General features: G+C 54.7%; 1 pseudogene; it reads left to right on the top strand.

Annotated features, from left to right (window-relative positions):
- Positions 1-6,639: 6,639 nt before the first annotated feature.
- On the top strand, positions 6,640-11,474 carry LOC112061491 (fibrinogen-like protein 1-like protein; annotated as a pseudogene).
- The last annotated feature ends 384 nt before the right edge of the window (positions 11,475-11,858 follow it).

Genomic DNA, 11,858 nt, shown 5'->3' with positions numbered 1-11,858 from the left:
CTCCCTTCCAAAACCTCTCCAGGAACTCACTCGACTCTCTGTGCCTGAACCCATGCCATGGCCTCCTGAAGCAGACTCTGCCTTTGTTTCCTTACCTCCGCCGGTACCCCTATTAAGAATGGCCCCTAAATCGCTGTTCTCCTGTATGCAGTTTTACTTCTGTCTGCCCTAGCTATTGTTAAGTGCCCTGGCCACTCGATGGCAGATACTGATGTTGCTAAGGGTAACGCATTTGCTGACGCCTCTGCTAAACCTGCTGCTGCCATAGAACCTTCTCCAGATGCGTTTCTAGGTTCCCTTTCTGTTTCTATACCACCGCTGTCCCTCACTAACCTCACCCTGCTCCAAGACTCTGCCCCAGAAGCTGAAAAAGACTCCTGGGTTGCCCAGGGTTGCTCTCTATATCCTGATTCCCTTTGGCGTTCGCCTACTGGCGCCTTTGTGCCCCCTTTTCACTCTACCCATCGCTGGCCGACCTGCTACACGGTGTTTCGCATGTCGGAAAGGAGGGGATGGTTTCTGCTGTAACTACGGCAGGATGGTGGGCCCCCCATTTCAGCTCTTTTGCAACCCGCCACTGTGCCGCCTGTACCACTTGCCAAAGCCACAATATTGGTAAACCTGGAAAAGTGGCTCAGGGGTTCCGGGGCCTGCCCCAAGCACCATTCTTGCATTGGCAACTTGATTTTGTACAAATGCCGAAGTGTCAACGATATGAATCTATTTTGTGTATGGTATGTTTATTTTCTGGTTGGATCGAAGCCTTTCCTTGTCGCAAAGCTGACTCACTGTCTGTTGCTAAATGTTTGTTAAATCATATTATGCCTGCCAAGGAAATTTCTGCCACTCTGTGCAGTGATCGGGGTACACATGTTACCGGACAACTTGTTCAACACCTGGATTGTGTGTTACATATCACACACCTGCTGCACTGTCCTTACTACCCACAAAGTGCAGGTGCTGTGGAAAGGTGAAATGGTGTACTTAAGAATAAGCTCGCTAAGATTTGTGACTCCACAGGGTTAAGCTGGCCAACGGCTTTACCACTAGTCCTTATGGAAATGCGATCCACTCCATCCCAAAGGCATAAATTGAGTCCCTTTGAAATTGTTATGGGACGGCCCATGCGAGCTATGGCTACCATTACTCCAGTCCCAGACTTGAACTTGACTCACAGTACGCTCCTTCAATATTGCAAGGGATTAATGCAAGCCATAAGTCACTTCCATTCACAGGTTCGAGCTGCCTGGCCAACGGAACCACCTCTGACGCTTGCCATGACTTCAAGCCAGGTGATTGGGTCTACGTACGGCACCATCATCGAAAACACGCCTTGGAACCCCGGTGGAAGGGTCCTCATCAGGTACTGCTTACTACCCAGACGGCTGTTAAACTGTCTGGCATCACAGCGTGGATACATGCTTCGCAGTGTAACAAGACCCTCTCCCTGGTGAACCAATCATCACCTCAGGACCACGCAGAGTCAATTTTGACTCCAGAAGAAGACGTAGAGGAACAGCCTGCACTACCTTACAATCTACGCTCTCGTAAGGGTTCCCAGAAGCAGACGACGACCTAAAGCAAGGCCCGAGAAGGAGCAGTAGCGAGCCTAGCGCCTGCTGCCTGGTGGACGTAAAACTGTGACTGCGGTTCCCTCAGTTGAGGTTGTCAGAACCAGAAGGGCCTTGCCTCCAACATGCGCCTCTGGTGGCGCCTGTTCCTCGGCTGCTGGTGTCTTAAGGTCTGGGGAGTCCACAATGACAATTCTTTTATCCAGCAGCAAGTGTGGATAGCTCAGACCCTTACTATTTCTAATTGCTGGGTCTGCAGCCACATCCCAGCCCACTCTCAAGCTGTGTTCCTGTCCTGGCAATCCCACTCAATTCCTCAGACCTCACTGGAGGACCTCATCCGTTTAACAAAACACGGAACAACAATGACACTTGGGAAGCAGTGGGAATAAATGTCTCTAAATGGATAAGTGTGGTGGAGGGAAAAGGTCATTGGTGTCGGGTGTGTAATGGGACAGGGCTGGATCTGGGAAAAAGCCGTTGCCTTCAGCATATTGTGACCAATGGTGTATGGGATTATTCGAACAAAACTAAAGAGTGGCGGGCCGGGTATGGGGATATGAATTTTTTCTCGACCTGGGATCAAACAGAAAAATCAATCTTATGTTCCCCCTACAGTAATCTTAGTGAAAACAATACCCTGTGCCCTTCGAAGGATATTACTCCCCCTTTGTAGGCACCTATGTGACAAATGGATGCAACCAACCCTTTCCAGCCTTAATAGGCCATCATTGGGTTTGTGGGACCAAAGCTTATACTGTGTTACCAGCTAACTGGTCAGGTATCTATTATCCCGCCCGACTCTTCCCACAATTCGGAGTGCTAGGGTCCTTCCCACGAGAACGCCTTCGTAATTTCAGGCGAAGAAGAAGGGACTTACCAGATGTCCAATGGTATGTAAATAACATAAGCCCCTTGACCTGTGAAGAGGCCATTGGCGGTTCCCTTATCCCACTTGGGGGAGTAATACACCATGCAAAAAGGCTCCTGCGGTTACAAGCAGTAGTTGAAATAATGGCAAATGAAACTGGAGAGAGTTTAAAAACCCTGGCCAAAGAAACAGGGGTGATCCGACAGATGGCCCTCCAAAACCATCAGGCATTGGACATAGTGCTGGCGGCCAAAGGAGGGATCTGTGCTCTCATTGGAAAAGAACGTTGTGTGTTCATGCACTGTTACAGACTAGGGACCAAATGGCCAGGAAGCAGTTTTGCAGAAAAGGACCTAGGGGTTACAGTGGACGAGAAACTGGATATGAGTCAACAGTGTGCCCTTGTTGCCAAGAAGGCTAATGGCATTTTGGGCTGTATAAGTAGGGGCACTGCCAGCAGATCGAGGGACGTGATCGTTCCCCTCTATTCAACATTGGCGAGGCCTCACCTGGAGTACTGTGTCCAGTTTTGGGCCCCACACTACAAGAAGGATGTGGAAAAATTGGAAAGAGTCCAGCGGAGGGCAACAAAAATGATTAGGGGGCTGGAGCACATGACTTATGAGGAGAGGCTGAGGGAACTGGGATTGTTTAGTCTGCAGAAGAGAAGAATGAGGGGGATTTGATAGCTGCTTTCAACTACCTGAAAGGGGGTTCCAAAGAAGATGGATCTAGACTGTTCTCAGTGGTACCTGATGACAGAACAAGGAGTAATGGTCTCAAGTTGCAGTTGGGGAGGTTTAGGTTGGATATTAGGAAAAACTTTTTCACTAGGAGGGTGGTGAAGCACTGGAATGGGTTACCTAGGGAGGTGGTGGAATCTCCTTCCTTAGAGGTTTTTAAGGTAAGGCTTGACAAAGCCCTGGCTGGGATGATTTAGCTGGGAATTGGTCCTGCTTTGAGCAGGGGGTTGGACTAGATACCTCCTGAGGTCCCTTCCAAATCTGATATTCTATGATTCATACCTGATGACATCAATGAGGTAATAGATCGCGCTAGTCACTTAGAACAAATCGCATATCTTCCCCATGAAGAGCCGAGTTCTTTATGGAAGTGGCTAAGTAACCTGTTCAATGTCTCTGGCATAGGAAACTGGTTGTTTCAGGGAGCCCTGACTATCCTGTTTAGAATCCTAATGATTTTTGTATGTTTTCAGTTAATCTCCTGTTTGTATCCAGAATTGTGTAAGGTATACCACCCAGGTCTAGGCGCCCCAAAACAGAGTGCTAATATGATGATGTTAAATATCACTGATGAATGAAGAGATAAAGAATGATTAATGTGTGGAACCCAATAATTGTTGGTCTTTGCGTAAACTTGACCAAAAGGAGGGATTGTGAAAGTGAAATGAATTCTATTAAAGAAATAGAATGAATTAAAGAATGCTGTATGTACCTTTAAGTAGAAATGAGAAATGCTGCAAGCCAGGGGGCAGGAAAGCAGACATTAACTGCTTAATGAATTGCCCCACGTAAGGGCAATTGGTGAAGCATTAGCCTTAGATCGATAAGAGTTAATAAGGAAGCAGGATATGCATATTGTGCCCCATGCAAATTTTACAATTTTGCTCTCTGTCCCTTTGTTTAGTTCGCACCCTTTTATCTCTATAAATAAGACTGTTTGGGTCTTCCATGGGGGCTCATATTATCTGAATGTATTAGCAGAGCTCTGTGCTAATAAACAGAGTGGTCTTGACAAAATTGTGAGTCCTGATTCTAACTTTGACATGGGCAAGCAGAGTCTTTTTATGATTAACTTTCATTAAACTGTGTCTGTTTCCTCTTAACATAATTTTTTTGCGTCTCTTTTCATTCTACCAATTCTGCACCCAAGGTCTAAATTCTGGAAAATAAAAAAGGAACATATTCAAGATTCAGTCTATATTTTTGTGTATATCTGTGGTAACAAAACAGTTGTTATTTCTTGTTATGGCAAAATTAAATGATTGACCATATGCAGCTTTCACTCTTTAAATATTGCATACTGATATGTCCTGTGTTAAAATGTCCTGTGTCTTAAACATTGAATTTAAAACCACTTCATAGCAAACGGCTGTACTATGGGAAATGATTTACTGATATTTGGATATTTTAAAATTTGTTTAAACATAACTTGTTTCATTTTCAGAACAGAAAAATCAAATTCCAGTGTTGTTGATTCCAATGACAATTTCCAACAGTGAGAGAAGTAGCTGATAAATATTTCAGATAAATGATACTGGTCCCGTCAACAGCACCAGAGTTCAGCCCGTGAGCTAATGAGAACACAAGAGCAAAGAAAGAATAAAATTATGCCACAGACACAAAGGAGCAATGCAAACAGAAGCTCAAATTTGGGCTGGAGCAGTGAGACTCACGCAAGTCCCTTACCAGTAAGCAATGAACCAAGTCCCAAAGGGACTAAACTGGCCACTTCGTCCTCTGCTGGGATGATAGCCACAGCGATCAGCAGAACCAGAGCTGGGAAAGGCTGCCCCTTCCCCGACTCCTCTCCTCTCCTGCCTCATGCTTTGGGTGCGCCTGTCTCCCACTCTCAGCACACACTGCAGCAATGAACTGCAGCCACTAGGGGTCAGGCTGTCACTGCAGGCAGCAGTACGGGATCCCCAGTGCCCACCCTGAGCTCCTGGCAGCATCTGGGCCCAGGCTACTTTCCCTCCCACATGCCACCTCCCCCATCGGGCACCGCATCCCAAGCGTACAAGGAAAGGGGTTTTCCCAGAAAAGCACACGTAGAGATGTGGCAATTGCCAGCCTGGCTGTGACCCAAAGTCCACCTGGGCCAGTGACCTTCTCAGACAGCAACCAGCACTGGTTGCTGCACCGGAAGGGGTGAGAACCCCACAGGAACAGATGTGGGATGATCTGCCCCATCTCAGGCCCTTTAGTTAGAGCTGGGTAATGCCCTGACCCAGGAGGAGCAGGGGAAACGCCAGACCACAGCTGAGCTGGGATCCTTCTGGTGTCTGACAACGGCCGGATGCTGCATAGGAAGGTACAGGGAGGTCCTAGCCAGAGACCAGCTAACGCCCCGGAGCTGGAGGGTCAATGTCCCTTCCAGGACGTGCAGCAGTAACACGTCCAACCCTGGAGGTTCTGGCTGGGCACACAAATATCCGATCCCTTATTGAGCCTGGCGGTGTTCCTGGCCTCAGCGGCTCCTGGGGGTGAGGAGTTCTGCACAAATGCCACGAGAGGCTCAGATGAACGGTCCAAGGACCGGCTGCTGTGGTTATCTGGACTGCAACTGTGAGCCAGGCTAGAACGTCGATCCCAGACTCTAGGCGCTCTGGCCTTCAACTCCAACACCAAACCCAGGTAAATACGGAACTGCAGCACATCTGTCTGTCTGTCTGTCCCGGCTTTGATCAGGGTGCCCACCACCCTAGTATCTGATACTGCCTTCCCTGCTACAGTCCCCAGGCAGTGGAAGAAAGAAAGAAAACTGCAAATAAAGCACTCTGCCACCCCTAATCTCCCAAAATAGACTCCGCCAAGCACCCCCCGCTCCTGCCTCAGCCCTCCCCGAACGCTGCGCATATAGACGGGCTTCGCAAAGGGCCGGGAAGGGCGACCCATCTCTGACCGAGAGGGGAGGGAGTTGCCAAGCAGAGGCACTTTACACTGTGAGCTTTAATGTCACCAGGACACACAAATCTCACACATTTGCCTGCTCTCAGGCAGGTGATGAATCAGCCGGTGCCCCATCTCTGGGACTCATTGGAGAGAAGAAGCCTGAATGTGTCTGGGGCACTTGATGGCTTTTCCTGACCATGTGGGGGTCAGCTGTGGGCCAGGCAGAGAAACGGGGGCCCGGGGAAGCTGGCGGTGGCAGGGTGCATCTGCAGTAGGGACCTGGCCCAAAGCATGCAGGGTGCTGGGAGCCCGTGGCTCCCGCTGGGGCCTGACTGCGTGGGGCTTGCAACACAACTTCTGGGGTCTGCAGGCCATAGGGGATGGGCAGTGGCACCTCTGTGGGCTGGAATGTGCAGCTCTAGTTTTGTTTATTTAAAGCACCCAGCAAGAGAACATCCTTCAGCCCGTTAGAACCCGTCAGCTACGGCAGGGGGAGCACCAAAGCCCAGCTGTTTGCAGGCGTGTGTCACCCATTTGGCCTGTTCGTGTCACACATTGGCAGGAATAATGGTTGAGTGGTAGGGCCTTGGCCTGGCCCGGGCACTACCAGCCCCGAGTTCTGCCCTGCCCTGGCTGCCCCAGGTGTTACCTCGGAGGGAATCGTTCCAGATTCCAATGGGTGGCAGGTCCAGGGAAGAGCCTTATCTGCGGGGAGGCTGTACCAGACCCGCCCGACCCAGGCAGGCTCCCAGGTACTCTCTGCTCGGGGCTGATAAGGCTCCTTAGCAGTTTCTCTCCAAACAAATTCCAGTTCAAGACACCTGAGAGCTCCACAGCAGGGCAGCATCCCCAGAGCGCAGCAGGGCGGGGGTTAGGGGGAGCAGTCGGTAGCAGCACCTGCCCCTCGTACAGCAGGAGCGAGAAGTGCCAGCCTCTCTGCACAGAGCAGCAGCGTTCAGCCTGGGCCAGACGTGCTGCGGTGATGGGTAAGAGCGGGCTCGGAGAGCCAGAGGGTCTGTGGGGCAGCGCTGGGCCCTTCTGCTCCACACTAGGGCCGGGTGGGCGTGTTCAGCTGGGATTGGAACCCACCAGCACTTGTGGGTGCGAATGTGGGGCTGGAACTCAACGTGGAGCGCTACTGGGGGGAAGGTCAGAGAGACACCTGGGCTGAGACTCAGAGGAGAAGAGACCCCAGCTCCAGGGAGACAGTCACCCCTGCCCAGCCGGGTTAAATTGCCCAGCTGTGTGACAGCCCCCCACCCCTGAGGGGTTCCCCCCCCCGGTATGTCACAGCAGGGTAATGTGCGTATTGAACGGCAGGGGTTGCCAGAGACTGGCTGGGAGAGGCCTTTGGGGATGGAGGAAGCAGCACTAAGGTACATGCCAACCTCCCTACAGAGGAGGGGTCGTGCCCCGCAGGTGTGGGGCAGGGAGCTGGGACACTGCGCGGTGGGTCATTGTCTGGCCCAGGCCCTTCCTAGCAGGAGGCCGAGGCTGAGGCATTTCCTTCAGGTCACCTTCCGCTGCAGCTTGGCCATGGGCCCCCATAGTCACTAGCCCAGCCAGGGATCCCAAGTGGGGATTGTCACGTCTGGCTCCTCCCTGCCGCCAGCAGCTCTTCACTGCCAGGGAATTCCTGAAATCCTGTGTGCCCCTCCCCCACCCACCTCCTGGGGCTGTGAGTGCCCCCCCTGGACAGCCCCGCCCCCGAGCTCTGAGTGCCCCTGGCCAGTCCCTCCCCTCAGCCCCCTCCACTTCCCGAGTCTCTGAGTGCCCCTGAGTGCCCCTCTCCACCTCCTGGGGCTGTGACTGCCCCCACTGGACAGCCCCCCACCAGGGCTCTGAGTGCCCCTGGCCAGTCCCCCCCACTCAGCCCCACCTCCCGGGTCTCTGAGTGCCCACCTAGCCACACCCTCACCCCATGATTCCCTTCCCTGGGACTCTCAGTGCCAACACAGGCCCCACCCCACAGGCCCCCCTCCCTCCAGCTCTCTGTGCCCAGCCACACCGCACCCCTCAAGGCCCCCCCTCAACGGAGCTCTCAGTGCCTACCTAGCCCTCACCCCCCTATAGGTCCCCCCTCCCTGGGGGTCTCAGTGCCCACCCAAGCCCCACCCCTCAGGTCCCTTCTCCCAGGAGACTCAGTGCTCCCCCAGCTCCAATCTCCATTTTCCCTTTCTCTCACCCACTCTCCCGCCCTCCCCTGCCCGGTTATTTCCATGGCACAGGGGTGTCTCTGTGGGGTGGGAACATTTCTCCAGGGCGAGTCCCAAACTCCTCAGCACCCGCCCCCCTCCTGGGAGTCTGTCCCAACGGGGCCGGTTCCTAGCGTCTCCTCTCTGCCCCGTGCATGCCTGGCCGGTGGCCGGCTGCCCAGCCAGAGTGACGGGCAAGGGCGGCAGTGCCAGGCTGTGCTGGGCGAGGCGGGAGGGTCCAGCAGTCCCAGCTCTCGGTTGTGCCGTTCCCGGGCAGAGGGAACTGGGAGTCGCGGCTCCTGAAGGGCGGGTTTGTGTTCCCAGCTTCTCACCGGCTCTTCCCTTTTGCAGCTGCCCGGTGCCCTCGTCTCCTGCTCCTCACCGGCCTGCTGGCCCTGTCAGCCCCAGTTCTCACCCTGGAAATACACAACCTGAACATCTTAAAGAGACCCACCCATGCAATCAGGAACTTCCACCCAAAGCACCTGAAGGCAGGTGTGTCATGTGTCTGCTTCTATAGCCCTCCCCCCTGGCCCTAGGGGTCCCTGCCAGCCCTGGGGCCCCAGGACGTCACTCACTGGCTGCCTGGAGATTATGGAGGCCTGAAGCCACTGGGAGAAATTACAATCCAACCGTAGCTCTCTATTCAAACCACGCTGAGCTCTTTGGCGGTTTGAGGGAGGGGAGGGAGGGAGGGAGGTTCGGGGGGGCACAGGGGCTGGCCCATTGCAGTGCAGGGAGCAGCATGGGACAAAGCCAGGAGGTGCTGGTTGCCTTGGGCAGCAGAGGGGGCGTGGAGGAGTGAACTGGTGCAGCGTGGGCCCCAGCCAGGCAGGGGCAGACGGGATGAGATGGGGGTTCTCAGGCATAGGGCGACTGGTGCAGAATTAACACAGAGCTAGAGCTAGGCAGGGCAGGGCTGTGCAGAGCTCGAGGGGAGGCGCAGGGGCTGGAAGCTGCTGCAGGAGGAGCTGCAGAGCCAGGGATGGGAATGGAAGGCACAAGGTGGTGTGGGCAGAGCCACGGGAGCGGGCGGTGAGTTTGGTGGCTGCATTTGGGCCAGACTGGAGGGGAGCAGACGGGAGCCAGGTAGAGCAGCTAAGGGGAGTCTGGGTTAGTCGAAGTCATGACACCCGCACTGGACAGATCAGCAGCAGTGCTTTGTGGGCTGGCCCTGCCTTCGGGGATTGGCTGGGGATGGGCACACAGGAGAAGCTGGCCTCCCGCCCCGTCCCTCAGAGCCCTGGCTGGCTGGAGAGCTGGCAGGAAATCCTTCGAGAAGGGGCTGTCGGAGAGCCATGTGCTGTCCCTGCAGGGACACAGCAGGGCCCAGGGGAGCCTGAGCTCAGGGCTGGGAGCTGGGCCCAGGGAGCCGCCCTGCGCATGTGCGAACGGGTCCTGGCCCAGAGGGAAGGAGCCTGTTGGTGCCCGATGCAGGCAGAGCCTATCAGGCCTCTGGGATTGGTGCCCGGCCCCCTCCTGCTGATGGTTCTTGGCAGCGACGCGGGGCTGTGGCCAGGCTGAGGGGGGTACCAGGGTGGGTCTCTGCTCTGGAGGGATTCTGGGTGAATTCCTGCCTCCCCGGAGGTGTCAGAGTTTGGAGCAATCCAGCAGGGAGAGGCGCCCCAGTGCCCAGCGGATAACTGAGGCCTACAGCTGGGCCAGCGGAGGGACAGGGAGGCGAATGTGCTGAGAATACGCCCAGCTGTGGAGCTGGGAATATCCTCTGTAAAACCCTCACATCACTCGGCTCTCTCCTCCCCACACAGATCAGGGGAAAGGGAGCTTCCGGCGCAGCAGAGCCAGTGACATGCGGGTAGCCCAGGGTAAGTGGTAAGTGTGTCCCGCTTGCATTGTCACCCCTCACAGGGGTGACACACACACACACACACACACACTGCAGAGATCTGGGAGCAGAGTGCCAGCGGTGAGAATTCCCTCAGACACAGCTATGGGGACATCAGTCTGGCGCGAGGCTAGAGACCAGAGCTCACCTCCAGGACTCCTCAGTGCAGCCTGATCTGGCCAAGATGCAGCTGCTATTCCTCGGCGGAGGAGTTGGAAAGGAGGCCAAGGAAAGATTTTATGGAAACTCCACTGTGATCGTAACTCTTAGCGGGGTTTTGTTCCATGAGGTTTTGTTCTTGACAACTTGTCTCGTTTTGCCCACAGCCTGGTCCAAGGACTTCAGCGAGATAACCTGGAACAGGGTCAGTGGCGTCTTTGTCATCCAGCCCACAGGACTCCATCAATTCGAGGTCTACTGAGAGCTGAACAGCACCAGTGAGGGCTGGACGGTTCTCCAGCAGAACCGGCACGACACACAGATGGGCTGAGTCCTGGAGCACCTACAAGTACGGCTTTGGCAACGTGCAGGATGACTACTGGCTGGGGACGGAGTACATCTATCGGATCGCCAAGCTGAAGGTCTACCAGGTCAGGTTTGTCATCCACGATTCATCCGGCACCATGAAATATGCAGAGTACAACCTCTTCAGTCTGGAAGACGAGTCCAAAGGCTACAGGCTGAGGCTGGGCTCTTACACTGGGATTGCAGGGGACGCCATGACTTCAAACAATCCTACCACCGTGCATGACAACATGAAGTTCTCTGCTAAAGACCTGGATCAGGACACTGACGGTGGGAACTGTGCGTCTAGCTCTGGTGGGGGCTGGTGGTACTCGGCTTGTTATTCTGTTCGACTGAACGTCAAAGGGAGCATCACTTGGGGTAGTTTCTGTAGCGGGAACAGCCAAGCCTCCGCCATCCTCATCAAACCAGCGTCCTACTGTTAGTCACCCCTTCCCCACCCTCCTGTCTGCAGTGAGGCCAACCCCTGCTCCACGAAGGGAGGGAAAAGGGTCAGAGTATGTCATGGCCAAACCTCCCGCCCGCTCTCACAGGCCTTGCTGGGGGAAGTATCAGGGTTACCCAGGAAACGGGGCCACTTTCCTTCTCCTCTCCCTCCCTGCAGACTTTCTGAGCTTTTTTCCACTGGGCCTTTCTCCGCTGGGCTGACTCCCATGCACCAGCGTTCGGCTGGAGTGACTCTTCCGCGTCATTTTAGCTCGGCGATGCGAAGAGCAGGCCTAGAGGTCACTGGAAAGGTGAAATCCCAAGCATGGCGGGAGCTTCTCAAACACCCTCTGCATGGCCCTGCCTCGGGATCCAGGCTTTGAAATAAACACACACTTCTAAGCAGTGAAGTCTGCAGATGGTAATTCTGTGCCCTGCTGTCACTGTCTCTCCGGGTGCTCCCATGGGCACCACGCTGCTGGAGAACATGCCTGGCATTACCAGGTTCACAGGCAGGGCATGCAGGGCTGCTGGGATGGGCCCTTTGTTCCCTGCCAGAGTAAATCTCCGGGCCACCAGCCCTTCCGTTTGGGGTCGGGGGGAGGAGAGACTGGGGCCAGAGGGATTTTCCGGGGAAGGAGAAAGAGGAGATGTGAGCGGGAGGAGAGACTTGGGCCCTTAGTGCTGGGAGAGAGGAGTCCTTGGGCCCCCTGCCCTCTGGACCACATCCAGAGAGCCTGTAGGGCAGAGGCAGCGTCTATCCCACTCCCACTGCAGGCGGAGCCGCTC

The sequence above is a fragment of the Chrysemys picta genome, chromosome 1, assembly GCF_011386835.1.
Source record: "Chrysemys picta bellii isolate R12L10 chromosome 1, ASM1138683v2, whole genome shotgun sequence".
In the NCBI taxonomy this organism is placed as follows: Eukaryota; Metazoa; Chordata; order Testudines; family Emydidae; genus Chrysemys; species Chrysemys picta.
This window is presented reverse-complemented; position numbering and strand designations above follow the sequence as displayed.